This window comes from Stegodyphus dumicola, chromosome 1 (assembly GCF_044657685.1).
Source record: "Stegodyphus dumicola isolate Sdum_Otavi_A_Nest chromosome 1, ASM4465768v1".
Lineage (NCBI taxonomy): Eukaryota > Metazoa > Arthropoda > Arachnida > Araneae > Eresidae > Stegodyphus > Stegodyphus dumicola.
In genome coordinates, this window is record NC_140768.1 from 247,360,802 (window position 1) to 247,382,590 (window position 21,789).

The window sequence follows — 21,789 nt, forward strand, 5'->3', positions numbered from 1 at the left end:
ATACTATTGTTATTAGTAGACCGTTAGGAACAATTTTCTAATTATGACCAGCAAACGAAATAAATATAGATTACTCACGAAGACCAGCAGGCATGTTAACCGGGTTGCAGGTTAACCGAATTGTAAATTAACCGGTCTTTGTCAAAAGCGTTTACGTTTATTTATTCTGGAATGATGGAAAAATTAATATCACAAAAACAGAAAAAATAAAGCAATGTTTGACTGAAAAAATGCAAAAAAGAGTAGAAAATGCTTGCGATAACAGCAGTGATAGCAAATTATATGACAGTATTTATCAATTGTTTTTGCCCACAAACTATACGTAATTTAATTGTACAAAATCCGTAATATATAAATATTGGTAAATCATCCATTAAAATAAATACTAAATTGAAAGAGTAAATTAAATACGCAGCTATTAATCCTCAGTTTTCCTTCGACACCAGTTGATATGCAAGAGTAATAAAAACAAAAATATTGCTTTTTTTTCCTTTCTATTTCCAAGTGCATTCTTATTGTTTTGAATTGCGATTCAATTTACATAACCACAGAAACTAATTTTCCAAATTTAACTGCTTAAAAATGTAGATGAAATGTTAATGGTAGTTTTCAACTTGTTGAAATATAGGTTATTCTTTTTTCCTGTATTTTTTAACCACGATTTTAAGTTAACCACGAACGTCATCCCTAACATTACCCCGATTAATGAAGAATCTACTATAATTACTGTATAAATAAAATTACTGTAATTTCACTCTAAATGTTAGAATGTTCCACTCTTATCTCTCTAAAACGAAAACCCATAATTGTAGATGATATCAGTCACCCCTGGAGGCAGAATTCTTAGAGAAAATTTATAACAGTTATTCAAGAGGATAAAATTATTTAACGCTTAAAACGAACTAAGATTTTTATATTTTATTTAACTTTAAATAAAATCTCTAAAATTTATGCAATTTTAATTGGTGAGTGGTGACATTTATAAATACAACATTTTAATATTTTTAACGAATGCTACATAAGTAAATATATATATATTTAAAAAGTCTATATTCATAATTTTTTCATTTTATAAGTATTTATAATTTAAAAATTCCTTATAAATTGATGCTTAATACCTGTGCTTAACAAATGTTTGATATTTCCAAAAGCTGATTTCAGGCTTGTATTTTTTTGAAGATGATCTGAACAGTAAACGTGGAATATATTATTAATATCTGTACTAGGCCACCCAATCGGGAAAGCAGTTAGTGAATCTGACTGCCGTATCGAAGAGCCTGGGTTCAAATCCCGGAGAAGGCATGGGTGTAAATTGTCTGTCCCTTCATAGGAGGTAACGATGGCCGCCTATTAGGTGCCTTCATAATAAAATGACCACCGCTTCTGGTTTTAGTAGTGGCCACAGCCTAAAATGGCTTGTGCACCTCCATAAAAGAAAATATCTGTACATGAAGTGCAAGAAATTTGAAAAAGAAAATCTAATAGGAAAATGCTGATGAAGTTGGTATATAAAGGTGTACCTGCTTTTGATATCTACTTTTATGTAATTAATGCATTAAAAAGCAATGACAACCAGAAAATAGGTCAGCTGATATACTATACAAGTAAGAAAACCTGCACTGGTTTGATTTTGAATAATTAGAAATTACACCTGCACGAAATATCAAGATCGAAAATACTCATTATTCCAATAAAATCAAATCCATTTCAGCTTCAAATACTATATACAATTACTATCAGTTCTTAATTACGATGACTTTATTTAAAAATATTCACATTCTATATGCTACAATCTTCATGTCTGAATACTGTTTCTGGTGATCGAGTACTGATCGGTAGTGCTCGTATATTTCCCATACGGTTAGATACTGTATACATTTACTATACTTTTACTTCCACTCAGAGTATACGAACTTTAATCATTTTGTTTACATTTAGGGTGGAGGGAGGGGTTCTAATTGAAACAGGAATTGAATTTCTTACGAAAATCGGTATAACTATGACATAATATTTTTCAATTAAAAATATATTCAGATTTAGCGCATTGGTTTACCAAAAAGAGTATAAAGTACAAGCTGAAAAAATAAATTTTCGAGTTTTCCATTCCAATTCATAGAAATCACATATTATGATACAGCATGGAGACAAAGAAAAGGAAATGATAATATTTTGAATGAAATTAAAATGAGAAATGGAATTTCTATTTTATTCAAAGAAATATCTCTTTATTCCCAGTTATGTACGATAAATAGGTAATATCATAAATCTAAAAGCTGGTTCACATAGAAGGCAATAAAAATAAGTTTAAAAGGGATATATTTGAAATTGCTATTATTCTCATATCAGCATACCTGTGGTAACTGAGGTTACAGTGAAGAAAGTTAAGATTAGAAACAGAAAATATCGACGAATTAGCTGAATAATTTCCATTTGTGGAAAGCGATATCTGTTAAGATTGTCTGTATCTATGTCTGAAATATTGATTAAAAGTTCTCATTCTCCATAAGTCCTCTATATTTGGCAACAGGGAATTCCAAAAGAAGGTTTACAGATTTGGCTACTAGCTAGAGGCACTGGCGAATATTAGAAAAAAATTAAAAATGTCTGTTATACAAAAGTAGTAACACAAAAGCCTTGAATTGTGTAGATTTAAGTCAATATCTCAATAAAGTTGTCTGGTTGTGTTTTAGTGTTTTATTCAAGTTCTTTTGTCAAACTATCTGTCTTCATGTGGATTTCCCGTTTATATTTATATGCATTTTAATTTCTCTTAGGATGACAACTCAGCAATAGAAAATGATTTGCATGAAGCTATATTAAATGTTTGAGTCAAAAGAGAATCAGATGACATTATCTAAATTTGTAACCGCTGTGTGGCTAAGAAATACAGGAGGAAATTTAAATATGCAAGTAAACTAATAACTAAAATAAGTGATTATAGAAAGAATAAAAAAGTTATTTGTTTTTCTTAAAGCATATTTATATTTTTAAAATGATGTATTTTTACATAAATCTATGTCGTATATGGTTTTAGTAATCCTACATCTCTGTTGCTTGCGTATATTTCATAAGATATTGATATTATTACTAATATTAAGACGTTGGAAGTGAACACTAAGCTTCTGAGGTTTCTAAAGAAAAACATATTTTGATTTTTACATGAAATCAATTTGTAAGAAAGAAGTTATTTAAATTGCGTACTTACAACAGCAACCAAAGAAGTTATTTATCTGGCGGACAGGTGTGGTTGATTTAAATTTGGAAAACCAGTACGAGTGAAGAAAAGTGCAACATGTAGTTTAGACATAAAACGCAAAACTAAGTGAAGAAAATGGAAACTAAGTCCCTCGAAGGATTACTTTTTCGACCGCCTGGCTCTTTCGCAAAGCAATCACAAAGGTGAAAATATGAGAAAGCTTTAAAATGGTGAAAATAACCTATTTTTGCTTTCGAATGATGTTTTCATTTTTGTCTGTTTTAGACTTCCTAATTTCAATAATAAGTTTTTAAGTTTAAGGTGATAAAAATTTTCGATATATAAAGGCGAAATAATTGATAATTCGAAAATATTGATAATTGTTAAATTAATTTCATAAATTTTAAGTTACTGTCTGGAGAATAATTATTATTTGCTTTCAAGAAAAAGTGTTTTTTTGTGCTTATTCAAAAATTTTGTGCTAATTCAAAATATTATTTTGTGTTTATTCGAAAAAGTTTCTTTTTGTGCTTATTCATTTTTATTGAGTCATTTCCATATTACAGTATTTTGCACGAATAGAAGTAAAGTACAAAGGAGGAAAAAATTATTCATCAGAAAATTTTGGAAGAAACAATATGAAGGACTGAAGATGGATGTAAGGTATATTTTATTAATAAGCAATTCTTTGTATTGCTTTATAACTGCTAAGTAATGTTCGATATTGTTTTTATATATTATATGTTTAAAATTCACACTTAGAAGATAGTGAGAAAATTATTTACTTTTCAACATTAAGGAAATCAGTTAGAATTTAAAATAACATTAAGTGTAAAATCATGTTTAATGTTTAAATCTGCGCAGAAGGCAAATTAGTTCTCTCAAAGTTGTATTCGAATAATAATTGTTTGTACAAATCATCCAAAACTAAAAACATTTTGGTGGAAAAGGCGATGTTTGGAAAATGTCTGCAAAGATGATAATTTTAAGAGATACTTATGGTTAATAAAATTCCCTGAAAAGCAAAATTTAGGCATACGCTCGGTTAAAATTTCTTAGAAGTATATTGAATTAGATTGGAAACAAAAATGCTTCCGGAAGTTCTTTTACGATGTATGTCAGTTATGGCATTATTTTCCTGGAAGAGTTGTTCAAGCACTGTGCAGAAACTTCAGAATTAATCACCAAACTTGAAATCTAAGCTTATGGGAAACCTTCCGTCACCAACCATACTTCTTCAGGTAATGCGTTTACTCACAAAGACCCACAAATGAATAGAAATCAAAGAAAAGAACATGGGAAGGTGGATGGAAAAGACTTTCCACTTTAATTACGCATGAGATCGCAGCGAGCATTATTAAGACCCGAAAAATGGAAGACAACCGGAGAAAAATTTATATCTACATAATAAATCATTCCAACGCTTTGGAGAGGAAAGCGGGAGGTAAAAAGAAAAGGAAAAAATTGGCGCAAGCAAGTCATTACCCGGGCATGTTTATCTCAACGGAATAAATGCAATCCAGCATACTTAATTCAAAGGTAAGAAAAACAAGATGGGACGTAGAACGCTTGGGAAGGGGAACGGAGGTGAACGAATGGCGGGAAAAGTAAAGGGAGGAGGCAGAAAGCGGCGGGTGGAAAAATTTCAGTTCACATAACAAATTGAGTTTCGCGTGGTCTGAAAGCCTACTAGAAACGTGCCCTATAAATTACATTTTATTGCGACGGGAAAGACATTAATTTGGAGACAAAAGGCTGCAAGATGTTGTGTGCTAGGATCCAAAGAAGGACTCGTTTTAAAAGAAGCATTGGCCAGCGAGCTTTTCGTGGTATTAAAGGGAAGGAAATTGAGCTGAACGAGCTGTGGTGTGACTATGGCCGATAACATTAAGCTTTCCGGCAGTTTCACATTTCTTTAGAAATTAATACATATGACTGTTCCATGGAGTAAAACACAAAAGATTTAAAGATATTGACTGTATAGATAATATTATGGTTTCGAGAAAACTGTTATAGTATTTTATGCAAAATTTAAACATTTGAGTAACTACGTTTTTATAGCAATTAGAATAAGATAATTGACTTATTACAGGAACAGGAAAAATAATATATAGGACAAATATTATAACTACCTATTAGAGGAATCTTTAAACTAATATTACACATTTAGATTATAAATTGGTATATGTAAATGAAATTGAGAAATAGTGCAAAATAAAATTAAGTAACAAATTAAAAAAATAAAGATTTCGCTTACATTTATTCAACTTTTCATAATTTAATTATGCATAAAGATCTTTGGTTCATAGATATAAAATCTAGGGAAATACTTGTTCCCCTTATAAAATATTAAAAAAGAACTGTCTAGTACCTCCTGTAGAATAGTAATATTTCTAAATTTCTAATTCCGTTTTGTTGAAATTAAATTTTGCAGGAAAATAAAGCAATAACAAAGTAGTTTATAATTCAAAATAAAAGAAAGTATGCATACAATTCAAATTATTAAGTGTAATATTCCAGTAACTTCATTACTTTAATTTAACGTAATTAGAACTTGAATAACGTTTTTAAAAGAAAACTTAAAGCAACGGAAATTGATAGCAATGGAAAAAATTATTTTTTAATGAATTAATTTTCATTTGGAATTCGAGATTTGCTGTTGCAGGTTTTACCTTTAAATCAGGATTAAGAAAATTAAGTAAGGATTCTGCGAATGTTTTAAAAATATAATTAGATATGAAAGTGATGTCATCATTTTGTTTAATTCACGGATCTTAATTAACTCAATTAATTAATTATTATCTGAATTCAATTTATTAAAATAAAAATGAATTTAAATAAATTGTGCTCTAAAGAAATTTGATGATCTCAGGGAAAATCTTGAAAACAATCCAACAAGTTTATTAAATTGTAAGTTTAAAAATTGGAATCGCACTGCATATATATATTACATATATGTACGCTATCACATAAAAGGATCTACTAATACAATTTTATCTTAGTAGATCGACTATCGAAGTTGACTCGAATATATCTACAAACCGTCTTTATTACCAACACAGAAAAATTTGGTGCTTTTCTGTTATTGGGACCGTATTCAGAGATGTATGTATGTATGGAAGTGTTCATTTATGCATGTACATATGTATGTATGTATGTATGTATGGAAGTGCTCATGTAGGCATAAGAGTATGTATGTGTAAGTACATACAGCAGCAGATAAAAATGTATACACACACATATGTGCACAAACATACATATATACGTGCATATATGCATGCATTTCCGAACCCAGTCCCGATAACAGAAGAGTATCAATAATTGTGTATTAAACTGAAGTTTCTGTCTTGATATGGGCTTAGATTTATGTATTCTGAAATTTAATGTTTTAAATAAGAGCATTAGTTTAGTATTGTGAGAAATGTTTGGAAAACGTCTACTCTGATTACTATTAAAAAATCAACATTTACACCATTTTCGATTAATTAAGTCCATTACCACTATCTTTACTAACGTTTAAATACCATTAAAATATAATGAAAAGAGAATTAAAATAACAAAGTAAAATAGCTAATATGTCATTTATTAATCTTGAAATTTAAGTAAATACTATTATTTTGCAGTCAAATTACCAATAAAAAGTTTGTATTCAGGCAGGAGTTAGATAAAAGAATAAATAAACAAATAAATAAAAAATATATGTGCCAAAACTTAACACTGCATCGGGAAATTCTAAACATATGCTGCTTTTAAAATCTTTGCGATTTTGCTGTTGAATTTTACATGACGTAAGTGCAAAGAAAATGATGCTCAATAAAAATGCTAAAAGGCAGTAATAATAATAATAATAAACTGGAAAAAGCCAGTCCTGCAACTTCAAGCCTAAAAAATTTCAAAATTTGGCGTTTTTTTTTTCATTTACACACACGTACACGTTTAGAGGGCATTTGGACTAAAAATATTTAAAAATAGCATATCTTTAGAATTTCTGATAGACAGCCTCGTGCGCAGCAGATAAAAATGTTTTATTCCATACGGTGTTTCCGCTACTCTATTTGAAACTGTACAGTTTCAAACTGTTCAGTTGAAACTGTTCAGTTTCTAATCAGAAATTCCTTAAAGTTTTATAAAATGTGAAATAAATAATAAAACAAATTCGAAACTCAAAATTCGGACTTCTAGGTGCCCATATTCGTGCGGAGGAATACGTTATTCGAAATTTGATGGCTCTAGGTACCTTTGTTTTTCACAATGTGCGAAACTTACATACATCCATGTAGATTCTTCATTATTTAATTTCTTTATGTGTAATACAGGACGATAATGTTTCGTGGCAGCAATTTGAAAAGTAATTCGACGCTTTTGGTGATTTGTCGCGCATTGTCGTTTCGAGACTAATAAAACTTCTGGACTAACGCCCCTATGGGTTAAGAAATGCTGAACTTGAAAGATACACTAATAATTAAAATCTTGAAAGGATTCAGATTTTAACGGTCATCCAAAAGGGTTCTGTTAAATTTTAATATTAATTTACAGTACAGATCAGTAGGTACATATGTTACGCAAAAATATATCGTTCAAATGGAATCGAGAGCGCTAAAAATGGATATTTTCGTTGAAATATGATATCCGAAATTTTTCGGGATTACAATACCTCCTTTACTTCGTACAAGGAAGCAAAAAGACAGGCAACGATTAGTAAGTTAGATGTCTTATACTCAATAAAACTAACTAATCAGCTAACGAGAAATATGAGTATAATCCAAATGAAAGAGATTAGCATTTTAATAATTTTTATAGGGCAAATGATATCAACACTTAAAAAATAAAGCTTTTAACATAAACAAAATATGAAACAAATTTTAATTATAGCTCTTATTTGCTCTTGAAAAAGAAAAAAATATTCTGCATTAACCAGTTTCTTAAACAAAAGCTCTCTACATTAATGTATCGCAAAACAGTTAATAAGGGAACTTTACGAAAGATTCTTGTGCTTATATATACTGTAATAAGATTCAATAAGCTATTGTTACAAATAGGAATAAAGCTTATTTATTGAAAATAGCAGGTTTAAGTTTATTTATAAACATTAGAAAACGATCAAAATAATCGTTTACTTTTCAAGGTTTACTAAGTTTATAAATGAAGATATGTTTGAAGAGGATTAAAAACAGGTGAACATTTTCAGCAATAAATAAGCTACAAAGGATCAATTGTATCTCAATCTCCTCTTCCTCGAAGTTAAGTATATTTATTCGAATTCTATAGTCAAGATTTACTTCTTTTTTTTAAACTGATAAGACTGATTTACCCATTCACAGACCACGCTCCCTTTGACGGTAACAATTTAAAACACGGCAATAGGGATTCAGCAATAGAAAAGCCTTAGCACAAAGCCTTTTGTGCCAAAGCGGAAGCAGGAACGGGAGAACTGCTCTGTTTGTTCACCAAGTCAGTTAACGACGATAGAAAATTTTGTGAATAAACCTTGAATAGGTACGAATGAAGCGATTTCCTTTAACACAAAGCCCAGCTTTCATTTCAAAAGCAAAAGTTTGAAAGTTTCTACTAAAAGGTTGCGAAGTAAATGGGACGGCTGAAAAATTTCTATCTTAAGCTATGCCGATACGTATAGAAAAGCATTATAGCTCCTATTAAACTTCCTGTAAAGCGGAAGAAAATTAGGAATAGTGAAGAATTCCAAATACGAAGTTTATCAGGTCGAAAATATATATATTTTGAAATTTCTTGAATTTCATTCGAAATGAAGCTTTTTGAGTAACTTATCTTTCGCATTGAAAATAATGGCTTCACAAGCGCTTGAATTCTTTTTCACCATTATCTTGATGGCACTTGCCACAACAAGCTTAAGAGAAGTGTCTCCGAAAGAAGTCGCCAAATATTGGCAATGTATTCTGTAACCGAAAATCATCCAAAAATGGGTTTTGAATATACAGCGGGAATCATACGGCGGAAAATATTGAACAGCATGGACAACCGGATTCAAAGGCTACTTTAATAAGTTAAATGTTACGAAATAAAGTCGCCGAAAGTTAGCAGCACATTCTACGGCTGATCATAACCAGAATGTGTTTTATGAACTTATACCGGAAAATAGATAGTGTGCGAGTTATGAGACCTTGGATATCAAGGACAAGTGGACATGATGGCTAGGTGCCAGTGCTGTGCGGAGTATTGGAGATGCATTCGGAAATTTTCTTTAATATGCCATTGGAATTTATGCAGAAAAGATCTGGATGTTTAAGAGTTCTTCACTAATTATGCAGTGAGAATAAGATCTTGAAGAAGTAATCTTTTCTATCCTTTTGCAACTGATCTTTAGTGTCCCGAACTTTTGAATTACCTATTTCTTATTATACATTTACAAGATATTTTTGCTTGGTCTCTCTTGTTCAATGCATTCCTGGTGTTTGGCGACTGTATTCTGAAGTATTCTGGATAAAAAATGATAATTTCTAGTTATTAGCATTTATTTAGGCCGATGCTTAAAATAGAGGATTTCAGTTTACAAGTGTTATCTATCTTTGTAATTTGCTTTGAATTTTTGGCCATATGTTTGAACACAGAAGTGCTTTGAAAATAATATATGGAGTCATCAAAGCGTGTTTCGAAAGTCAATCGAAAGTCACAAAGTTACATTTTAACGTTAAATTTATCTCTGAAAAAGCGCAGTTGTTATTTGTCGTTAGTTACATTTATGTAGTACACGCTTTTAGTTTCATTAACTTTCATTGCTTTCTTCATCTTGTCATCTGTTTATATTAGAAATTGTTATTAATTTATTATAAACGGTACTAATCTAAATGTAACATATTATTCGTTTCCTTAAAATGCCTTTCTGAAGACTGAATCTATCTTATGTATCATAGCGCTTAAATGGGCCCACCAGCGGCCGAGCGATAAAGTCGCTGAACACTGGTAGTTCGATCTCAGGTTTGAATCACGCGAACTTGCTGGCTGCATGGGCGTTTTCGTGGTTTTCCCCATGTGTAACGTGTATGCGAGTCAGTTTCCCTTAGAAAGTCCTCCACGAAGGCATCCCTCCCCTTAGGCAGATAGCCTTCGAGGCTTTGCTGTAATTAAATAACCTAACCTAACATAGTGTTTAAAATTTAAAAACTATGTTAAAGTTTAAGAAAGCTAAAAGCGAAGGTATATACTTTTATTTATTTAAAGCGTAACATTTTTATCATTACAAAGGCATATATTGTTATTTCCCAAAAAAGTTATTTAGGACACAATAACACGCCGAATAAATACTAATTCAGAAGTCAAACAACAAAAATTACATTTACAAAATTTTGTAAATATAACGCTGATTTTTGTTGTTTGACTTCTGAAAAGGTATTTAGGGTTAGAATATTTCCTTTAAGAGTGATTTTTCATATTCATTTATTTTTACAATGTATGAGTGAAAGTTTGAAAGAATACTTTTTGTGCGCATTTCCTTCTGACATTTAAATTTTCAAATTATTGTTACGAATTTGTTATTTAAAAAGCTAATGTTATTCAGTTATAAATTAAATGGTTTTATTTCTCGCGCAGTGCAGCGCGTGACGAGTATTAAAAGAAAGCTAAGCCGGAAAATTGAAAATACAAGAGCGCGTGCATTAAATAAATAAATATCTCTTTAGTGTTACGAATTTGTTATTTAAAAAGCTAATGTTAGTTCAATTATAAATTAAATGGTTTTATTTCTCGCGCAGTGCAGCGCGTGACGAATATTAAAACCATTTAATTTATAATTGAGCTAACATTAGCTTTTTAAATAACAAATTCGTAACATTATTAATTCTAAACTTATACGACAAAATGAGTTTCATTTTTGAATTCTAAAAAATTTAATATTTTAAAATGAACTGTTTCAATTTTAATTCTACTTAAATTTTGTTGTATAAACAAAAATACATTTCATCAATGGTGTTTGAATATTCATTATATATTTACAAGTCTAAAGCGTGAAAATGGAAATTCCTCTTTAATTAAGTTATGAATGAAACAGTTGCAAGAAAAGAAATTTAATGAGAATACCCAGGAAAACGGAACGTACCTTTCAATAAAATATGATGTAGCAACAAAGTTAATGTATAATTTGCATTAATAGGAAATATATAAGCAACAGTAATAGTGGAAGAGCAGAAGTATATCGTTTCCAAAATGATAAGGAAACGGGATTGGAAAAGCAGATTTCGTACGATGCGAATGTACTCTCATAATGTTTTTAACAAGTATTTAATAGGTAATAAATTAAAAAATTTAAATTACATAAATATTTCACTTTAGAGATATATTTTAGAATTCGTAAATCATTTACGTTAATGGAAAAAATAAACAAATTAAAGGTGACATTTACATTTTAAGAATAATGATTTAATAAGACATTAAATTATAAGAAAAAAGCTTTTTTAAATTTTAAATTGTCCCATCTAAGCATTTATCATGTGAAGAGATAAATTTAAGTAATAATATAAGGCATAATGTTTTTACCTGCAAATTTTTGCAATGCATGTAAAACAGACACTAAAATATTTTAGAGTTGAAAAAATACAATCTTGCTCTGATGCCATTGTTAACGACTCGATCAATAAAGAAACAATATCTTTTGGGTAATTAGACGTATAACAAAATTTTACAAAGCAAGCATTTTTTTCTGAGTCATTTTTTGAATCAAGTATTATAACTTTCTGTCATTCGAAGATATATACAATTAGAATATAAAGAAATATTATCTTTTCTGGCTTTAAGTTTTGAACATTTTCCGCTTAATATTTTTTATCCACAACAGTGTAAAATGTGACAATTTTTTTTAAGATTTTTCTCATACTGAAAAAAAATAATAAGCATAATGGTTTAGGAAAAAAAAACTTTATAAAGGGAAAAAATTGCTTTATAAAGTACACAAAAATGCGCAATTAAAAAAATACCTCACCTTGAAACTTACGCAGCATTTAATCTTAAAAATAAAAGGTGACTGAAATAAAGGATGAGACTATCAAGAAGAAAAAAAATGAAACTGGGAATTGAATAGAAAAATGGTTGAACGATTTACAGAGAAGGAGCCTGTACAAAAGCAACAGAATAGAGGAAAAAGAGGAGAAAATAACATGAAAAGAAGGAGAAAAAATAAAGAATGTGAAAAAAGATGAGACCGTGAAGGAATGAAATAGACCCTTATGACGTCATAAACGAGTGGAAGAAAAGAGGAGGAGTTACACCAGGTGAAAGTTGTAAAGGAAGAAGAGTATCTTTTAAAGATAAGTGGTATAACTCTTGAAGATGCTTATCACTCCTGCTTTTGGAAAGATTTCTGTATTTGGAGAGAAGAAATTTGAAAATGACGGTATTTAGAAATTTAATTATAGCCATGCCCTATATCCCATTATTTAGTGAGATGGCTAGGGTTGTTTTCGTAAAAATGGGTGATGGCACATTTTTACATGCATTAATGTTATTTTTGCATGCATTTAAAATTAAAAAAATTTAAAAAATATCTTTTTATATTTATTTAAATCTCATTTAAACTTACTTTAGTTAACTGAGTCAAAAAGGATCTCTCCTAAAGTTGAGTTTCATTAAATGCATTTCGGTGTTTCATAATTGCAATTAGTTTAAGGCTTAATGCATACGATTCTTTCATTAAATATAAATTTCGGCAAAACATTATACCTCTTAAGAGTCTACGGTGAAATTCCAGTTTCCTGTTTTACCTCATAAGGTATTATCTCCTTTCTTCCAACATGCTTCATGGTGTAACGGTAGCCCACTTGGCGCGTATTCGAGAGATGCAGATTCGAGTCCCGGCGAGAGCATTGCTAATTTTTCTACTACTCCAGCATAAAAAAAACCTAATGGCTCTACTGTAGCGCTCGAACTAAAAGGTGATGGATGATAATTCGTCACCACTACGATTTGGCGATTAGGTTCTTTTATATTCAATCGCCTTTTAAAAGAGGCAGGATATAAGGTAGCAAGCATCCTTCCAGCATGCCTCCGTGGTGTAATGGTAGCAAACTCGGCACATACTCGAGAGATCCAGGTTCGAGTCTCGGCGAGGGCATTGCTCACTTTTCACATCCCTAGTGTTAAAAAACGTAATGTATCTACAACCTTCATAAAGACTTAGTTATTATCTTTCACATGTCTCTTCCTGTTTGAGATAGAATGAATATAGACCATTTTTTAGATCGCCAAAATCCGCTCTTTTTCTGTGAACCATCAAGTCAACAACATTTAGAGTTCCATCCTCATATAATTTTCTAAGTGTAATTTCTATTTAATATTCGAGTGAATATGCCCTGAAATCTTTTTAAGACGAAACTACACGAGTGAAGGTAATTTTAGTTTCCTTTGGAGAAGAATTAATAATTAATAAATTAAAAAAATTAAATTACATAAATATTTCACTTTAGAGATATATTTTAGAATTCGTAAATCATTTACGTTAATGGAAAAAAAATAAACAAATTAAAGGTGACATTTACATTTTAAGAATAATGATTTAATAAGACATTAAATTATAAGAAAAAAGCTTTTTTAAATTTTAAATTGTCCCATCTAAGCATTTATCATGTGAAGAGATAAATTTAAGTAATAATATAAGGCATAATGTTTTTACCTGCAAATTTTTGCAATGCATGTAAAACAGACACTAAAATATTTTAGAGTTGAAAAAATACAATCTTGCTCTGATGCCATTGTTAACGACTCGATCAATAAAGAAACAATATCTTTTGGGTAATTAGACGTATAACAAAATTTTACAAAGCAAGCATTTTTTTCTGAGTCATTTTTTGAATCAAGTATTATACTTTTCTGTCATTCGAAGATATATACATGGAAAACATGACTATGATATTTAATATCGGTGAATAAAGAATGGTTACATTTCATTGTATTTAATCCCACAGGTTAGTTTCAAGGAGAATAAAATAATTGAATACTGATTTAATCTCATGTAGTGTAGCAAGCTGAAATAAGCAGGCAGGAGTATCTTTCATTGTTTTCGTTATGTGCAATGTGAGGAAAATAATGAAATGCCAATCAGATTCGTTTGGATAAACCTTTGCGAATGGTAATCCCTTGAAATGCGTACACTCTCCTATTGACGATCATTGTTCTACTATTGCTAATTAATTCCAGTTCAACTCAGATGCTTCTTTGCCATTCAAGAAATACCTACACTTTATACATAAAATATTCAACTAAAATTTTTCAGTTTCTTGTTAATCAACATGCAGCATATTTAATATATTTCTCAAATTGTAGCAGCTTATTGTTTATAACCATAAATACAGTTAACACGAGTGTGCTTCTTTATATCATTTTGGCATTTCTTAAAGGTACCTGGATGATTAATAAGTATCTGCCATTTGGACATTGGTTTACATGACACTATACGATGTTAATTACATGCAGTCGTTTATAGTTGTTGTTACTATTCTCACTTCTCTGATGTAATCAGAACAAGCCCACAAATTATTATCTTGGCAGGGATTACAAAATTGCATCGGTTGTTGGCCAGAGCCTTGAGCACGATTCAGGTGACAGTTCGACTTTATGCTGATTTCCGCCCCAATTTTGAAGAAGAGTACCACGGAGGGTGAATCCGAAAGTCTCCCACCTCCCTTCCCTCCACCATCCTCTCCAGAGGACTTCCGGTTCGCCGTATAATTTGAGTGTCCTCATGTCACCCAGAAACTATACGTTTACAAGCATCCATGCCTTCTCCGGGATTTAAACCCGGGCCTTTGGTACTGAAGTCAGTGTCGATAATCACGTTGCAGTTTGGGCAGCCGGTTTAGTGTTAATTTGATCAGCACTGAAATCCGGAAATCCGCTGAGATGGTTTTCGACCCAGAGTATTAGAGTATAGAACTGGTTACCAATCCAGCAAGTTAAGGCCCTTGAAGGTATTAATAACACTGTGTTTCTTAGGAAGCCGAAGCTCCTACCCAGCATGCATAATACATGCATACTTACTAATACATAATACAAATATAAAGTACAAATATGTGTATGTGTGTGATACAATTACATAATACAAATGCCATTACATAATACTAGTACATTCTTGAATAAATTCTAATACATTCTTGAATAAGTGCTAACTTTTATATTCTTCAGATGCTTTTATCCACAAACAAAAGAAAAACTTTCGAAAATTTAGTTTAAATAATAACAAAGTCTGGCTAAACAGTCAGATGCCTTTCCATACCCCTGTAGTAATCCTTGGTCCTGAAGTCTCCTTGGTACGATATGAAAACGACATTAAAAATGGTAAGAAGATTTAAAGTAAGAACTGGTTGTAAAATATCTAATAAATCGTAACTCAGTTACGGAAACGAATTTTATTGAGACTTATTTATCTACATCTTTAGCTGAATAAATCAATTCAAAACATTAAATTTGTTTACACTGGTTAAGTAAAAAAATAACTCTAATAAACATTTCATTAAAAATCACAATGCACTGCAACCTGCCATAGTTATTATTAAGTGTATTTTCAAGAACATAAATATCGGGTTGGAGGGAAAGTTCTGTCGTATTTTAAATAGGCAGGTGATTTTTCTTGTAAATAAAAAAAAAACATCTGGCTAGTGAGTCAATCGGATTTTTTTTTGTTTTTTTAGCTGCTGTATAATATAAAAGGTGCCCTTTTTTACCGTTCATCATTTACTTGTAATATTTAAAGGGAAAAACATGTCGGTAGATAAAGTGCATTTACGACACTGCATTTTATATGAATTCCAAAAAGGAAGCAACGCATCTGTTGCATGTAAAAATTTATGTGCGGTATTTGGAAAAGATATTGTAAATGTTCGTACTTGTCAAAGATGGTTTAGCAAATTTCGTTCCGGGGACCTGAGCCTCAAAGAAAGTGTTCGATCTGGACGACCATCCAAGATCGATAATGATGTTTTGCGATCCATGTTGGAAAATAATCCACATTTAACAAGTCGAGAAATTGCAGAAGAGTTTGGCATTCATCATACAACTGTTGGAGATCACATTAAATCTCTTGGGTTTGTGTTAAAGCAAAGTGTTTGGGTTCCACATGAATTAACGGAAAAGGATTTGTCTGATCGTGTAAGAATATGTTCATCACATCTGATTAGACACAATGTGGAGCCGTTTTTGGACAGGCTGGTTACTGGAGATGAAAAGTGGATTCTTTACGAGAATATTAAAAGAAAAAAATCTTACTGCAAACCAGGAACATCATCAGCAACAATTCCAAAACCAAGTATCCATCAACGAAAAGTACTGCTTTGTTTGTGGTGGGACAGGAAAGGTCCAGTGTATTACGAGTTGCTGAAACAGGGAAAAAACATCAACGCGGATCTGTACTGCAATCAGCTGGATAAATTGAATGCAGCTAACAAAGAAAAAAGGCCAGCATTAGCGTCCAGAAAAGGAATAGTGTTCCATCACGATAATGCTCGCCCGCATACTGCAGTGGTGACACTACAAAAACTGAATGCGTTAGGATGGGAAATCCTTAGTCACCCCCCCCCCCCGTATTCACCTGACATTGCACCCTCTGATTATTACCTGTTCAGATCTCTGCAAAATTATCTAACGGGAAAAAAATTCAAGTCTTTTTGAAAGTGTTTCTAAGGCAGTTGCTGACTATTTTAACTCCATGGATGAGAACTTCTACAAAACAGGAATTTACAGGTTACCTGGAAGATGGCAACAGGTTGTAACAAATAACGGAGCATATATAATTGATAAATATTAAACACATATTTTTATAAATGAATTCAAATATTTTCTTTAAAATACGACAGAACTTTCCCTCCAACCCAATAGATACTGGTAACTGTTTCTTTATAGCGTCCAATTTACAGAATACTAGAACCGTGGATGGTAATTTTAGCTAAATTTATTATCTGATTGTAATATTCATCATTTTATCAACGAAAATATTTATACAATATTGAATGCTACATAATAATCTTTCATTGCATATCTATCTGTGTCTCGCTCTTTACATATATATATATTCAAAGACTTGTGCGACCTCATTAAGGTATTTATTATTATTGCAGAGATATGTATAGTAATTTAATATAATTTAATTAGCGAATGAACATAAACTTTAAAACTAAAATTAATTTATAATTAGCAAAGCAATTTATGTTTTTGTGAAATGACGTTAATTATTCTTCATTCCAAACGAATTTGGTCCATTAGTGGTTGAATGAAGACGGCCACTAAACACTGCTACTTCGACAGAGACTCAAATCTAGGAGAATGATTTGGGGTGCAGAGGAGTTTTCGCGGTTTTCTCCGATTATGTATGTGTAACATGAATATGAGCCAATTTCCTTTAGAAGGACCTCTACATAGGATCATTCATCTTATGTAGATAGTCCTAGTATGCTTCCCCACACTTAAATGAATGCAAACTCTAAGGAATTCAGACATATTTAGCTGACACATTGAATGATTTTCTTTGTACTTATAGGAGTTAATTTCTAAATTATTTTCTTGATAAATTCTGAAAATGTTCCAGAATAAGATGCATATGGAAGTATATCTGCTAATGCCTAATATAAATTAGGCTAAAATCAGCAACCTCAGATTGACATAGATTTTATATAAAACTCAAATATGGTTTGATAGGAACAATGACATGAATGCTTGGAATTTACGAAAAATATACTATTTAAAAACGTTCTTCTATATTATATTTATCATTTGTGGGATCAATATTAACTATTAGAGGATTATTCGATTGACATACTAAATCTATGCCAATCTTAGGTTATGAAATGCGTAACTGCTCTTAAAATATTGCAGTGAGAGGTGAATTTTAAAGAGATTTAATAAAGTGTTTGTGTCCAGGAGAAAATTTAGATGTTATTGTCAGCTTTATTTTGCTGAATTTTAATTAGCGTTGAATTTTAACATACGTCCTACAGTGCGTAAAGTTTTTTTTCCAAAACAGATGTACATATAATATAATATTTCAGTTAATATGGTAAAGTTAACATTTAGGTAGACATAATTTTTAATAAAATGCATTAAAACTGTTGCCGTGCAGAAAAAAGGGATGCTAAAAACATCAATTCTCCAAAATAAATTGGTAAAAGAAAAAAATAAAATGATATTTTCCACTACGATACCTAATTATGTCTGCCGGGTATTTCATTTTCATCCTCAACAGCATCAAAGCTTGGCGTTAAGACTACTCCCATTTCAAACGAATTTCTCTCCACCGTTTTTGGATTTGCGTGTTCATTTGTTTAATCGAATACTACAAAGCAAACGGCAGCTATTTTCTTAATAGCTGGAAGGCCTTAATAAGGAAAGGAAGACTTAAGGAAAACTGACTTGCATTCACGTTATATATGGGTGAAATCATGTCAAGATCCATCGTATGTTTGATATTTACAACTGATAATGTGGGTTCAAACCAGGAAGAATTTTGACTCATACCACTGCTATTCTGACCGATATAGGATCGAAGGAGAAGCAACTCTAAAAATGTTCTCAATTATACCTGAGACCAATTACTGTGGTCATTAAAGACCACGGGAAGCTTTTCCGCCAATAATATCTTCACTTCCTTTTCGTACTTTCTTACGAGTGAATTTTTGTTCTCGCAAGTGAAGCCTTGCTTTTGTTGAAGGAACGGTGTACCTTAAAGAAATAAGTACTCCAATATTAGTTGATAGGAAGCCTTCTTTCAAAGAGATTTCTTGCTTTGAAAGAACTGTTAGGGATTTTTTCCTCTTTTCCATAGGTTTTTGCTGTTTTGTTTGCCAGCTTCTATTTCAGTTTTATCCTCGGGAAGTTTTGTGAAGGAAATGTTTTTTATTTTTTCCGCATTGCAGGATATTTTTCCTCGAATCGCCAACTGGAGATCAAAGAACTCGAAATTTTTGCTTTGTATCAAAGTTTGGGTTGGTGAGCATTATTTCAATGTACCGTACTCATGTGTCCAATTAACCCAATGGAACCGGTTCCTCCCCATTAATTTTTAGGGGTGAAAAGAAGTATTTTTATTTCTTTCTAAGAATTTCTTCTTCTCATCCAGAGAAATTTTACCTTTACGAGTAAACCTATAATAAAATACTTAAATTTTGAGAAACATTAATAACGCAAGTAAAAGAAACAATATTTATTCGGTACCTCTCATAACGAAGTTCCAGTATATGATTATGTGAAATTCTTGATTGTTTTTAAATCGTAATATTTTTAAGATTAACTAATGATGGCTTCAAATAATAAACTATAATTTTTTATATGTATTTTAACCTTGTTATTAACTCTTTCATGTCCTGGTGTAAAAGATATTTCTCTGTAAAGGAAATGAAAATGCTAATATTCTTAATATTATTTCAGAAATTCCAATAAAGATGTACTTCGCACAGACAGCATATTAATATTTATTCAAAATTAATAATTTTGCATTAAATTAAAGTCACATGCATAAGATTTTACTTTACCACTCAAAACATAATTCAAAGAAGAAAACACCTTATTAAAAAGCAAAGTCCATAAAAATTACATTATGGCACTTAATGAAAAGCATAATTTGCAATGCCTGTTTTAGTTAAAAAGAATTAAGTTGAAAATCATTTCATGCCAAGTATAAGGATGTCAAATGTCAAAAGTTATTTAAAAGTTCCTCGTATAAAATTCTTATATAAAACTTTCCTATATTCGTATCATTCACCCACCAATAATTAATGTTTTATCTATTTAAAAATTCATTTCGGGATGAAAAACGAAACATATTTCTTTAAATATTAAAAAAAAAAGCTTAAAAGTTTTCGTTTCTTAAGTACAAATTCGAGCAGCATTATAACTTTTTAATTCGGACTGTGGCATAATACGAGTTTGCTTGCAGTATATGGTGAAGTTGTATTGCAAACTAAGAAAACAGATTTTTTGTTTCCAGAGCGTTGTGATGAAAATAAAGCACTTGATGATTAACCAAGGATTGGAATGATGATGACATTTTTCTAAGGTTAAAAGGCCGAAGTCGTCTAAGAAATGAAAACAATAGCTATTTAATTCAGTAATGGAAAGAATACATGTAGCATGTTTCTTTTGTTAGATAAGTCAGAAAAGTGAGTAATGAATGGACTGCTTACAAATATTGGAAGCAAGCAAACAGCAAAACCTAGCCATCCTTTTTTCGCTGATGCAGTGGCATGAAAGGAGAGTCATTGCTTGATGGAATTTCACCCGAGGTGAGAAATAATCTCATGGTAATAACACTTGCTGTTTTTGTTTCCATTAATAATTATCACCATGAAAACTTACCAGAAAACGCCATTTCAAGAAACAAAATCTTCATCTCAAGAAGAGTCTTAGGTTAAAATACATTTTTCGTATAGCAGCTGGTCACTCAGTATAGAACATTATGAGCTCTTAGATCTCTGACAAAATATGACTGAGTGTTATACTGCAGTCTCTCAAAGAGAATGCTTATCAAATTATTCTAATAATAATTGGCAATAAATCTTTGCCAGGGACCAGTTTTGTTCCAAGATAATATAGAATATAACCTTCTTTGGATGCATAAACTAATATCAAACTCCCAACTGACATCGAGAGAATTATCTCTGTGCCTTAAGTAACAATAGAGTCTTGAACAGATTTAAAACGACCTTTTTCTTTTTCCTCGACTCAAATACTCTTTAATGCACTCACATTTCTGATGGAAAAAAGGAAAAGATAAAATATACTAAAAGACTAAGTCATGATAACTGGTTAATTAAAATAATAGTAACCTACAATTGTATATGACATAAAATGTTACAGACTCACATAAAGATAACGAAGCTTGGTTAGAAAAATTTGCCTTAACTGTCTTGCTCCTAAGATAATTGCGGATATCAGTGCATTATCAAGTTATATATTCATTTGATCATAAATGGTCAACCGAAAATTCATTACTCGCGAGGCCTTGCGAAGAAAGTTTCAAAACCGTTTTCGTGTTAAACGTTTCTAACAACTAGAAAGTTCTGTCATCGTACTATTTTTGTATCTCAAAACATCGGTAAGATACCGTGGACAGTAAGGAGTACATTTATAGAAAGAGTACATTTAAAGATGTGGTAGCTGTTAATGTTACCTACGTCATAATTATTGAAAAATGTTCAATATTTGTGTAGCTATAATGTTGTGTGTAAGTATAATGTGTTCTGTATCCGTGTAAGTATAGTATGCAACATTTTGTGTATATATAATTATACAGATAAGAGCAAAACATATAAACTAATTAAGTACATTTTTTTATGAAAAAGGTGTATAAAAGAGGCATTCATTTTTACCTTATTGTTTTGAAAAATTGTTAATGATACAAAAGTGAATTTTTTCTGCAAAATATTTTCAGGCCATTAAAAGATTTCTAATAGAATTCCACCAAGGTTAGATAATCATAAACATTTTATTGTTACAGAAAAAGTACATTTACAGATGTGGTTGCTGTTATTATAAAAATATAAAATAGGCAGAATGGCAAGGACCCTGAAAACTTGACTAAGAAAAGTGAACTTCAGGAAAATTATAAAAAGAAAGAGATTAAACTTTGTATATGAAGGGCTTTCAAG

At 30.9% G+C, this 21,789-nt stretch overlaps 1 protein-coding gene across 5 annotated transcripts in view; it reads right to left on the reverse strand.

Annotated features, from left to right (window-relative positions):
- LOC118187586 (CUGBP Elav-like family member 4) overlaps positions 1-21,789 on the reverse strand; it is a 927,242-nt gene that overhangs the window by 14,233 nt on the left and 891,220 nt on the right. The gene's annotated exons all lie outside the window — the stretch shown is intronic.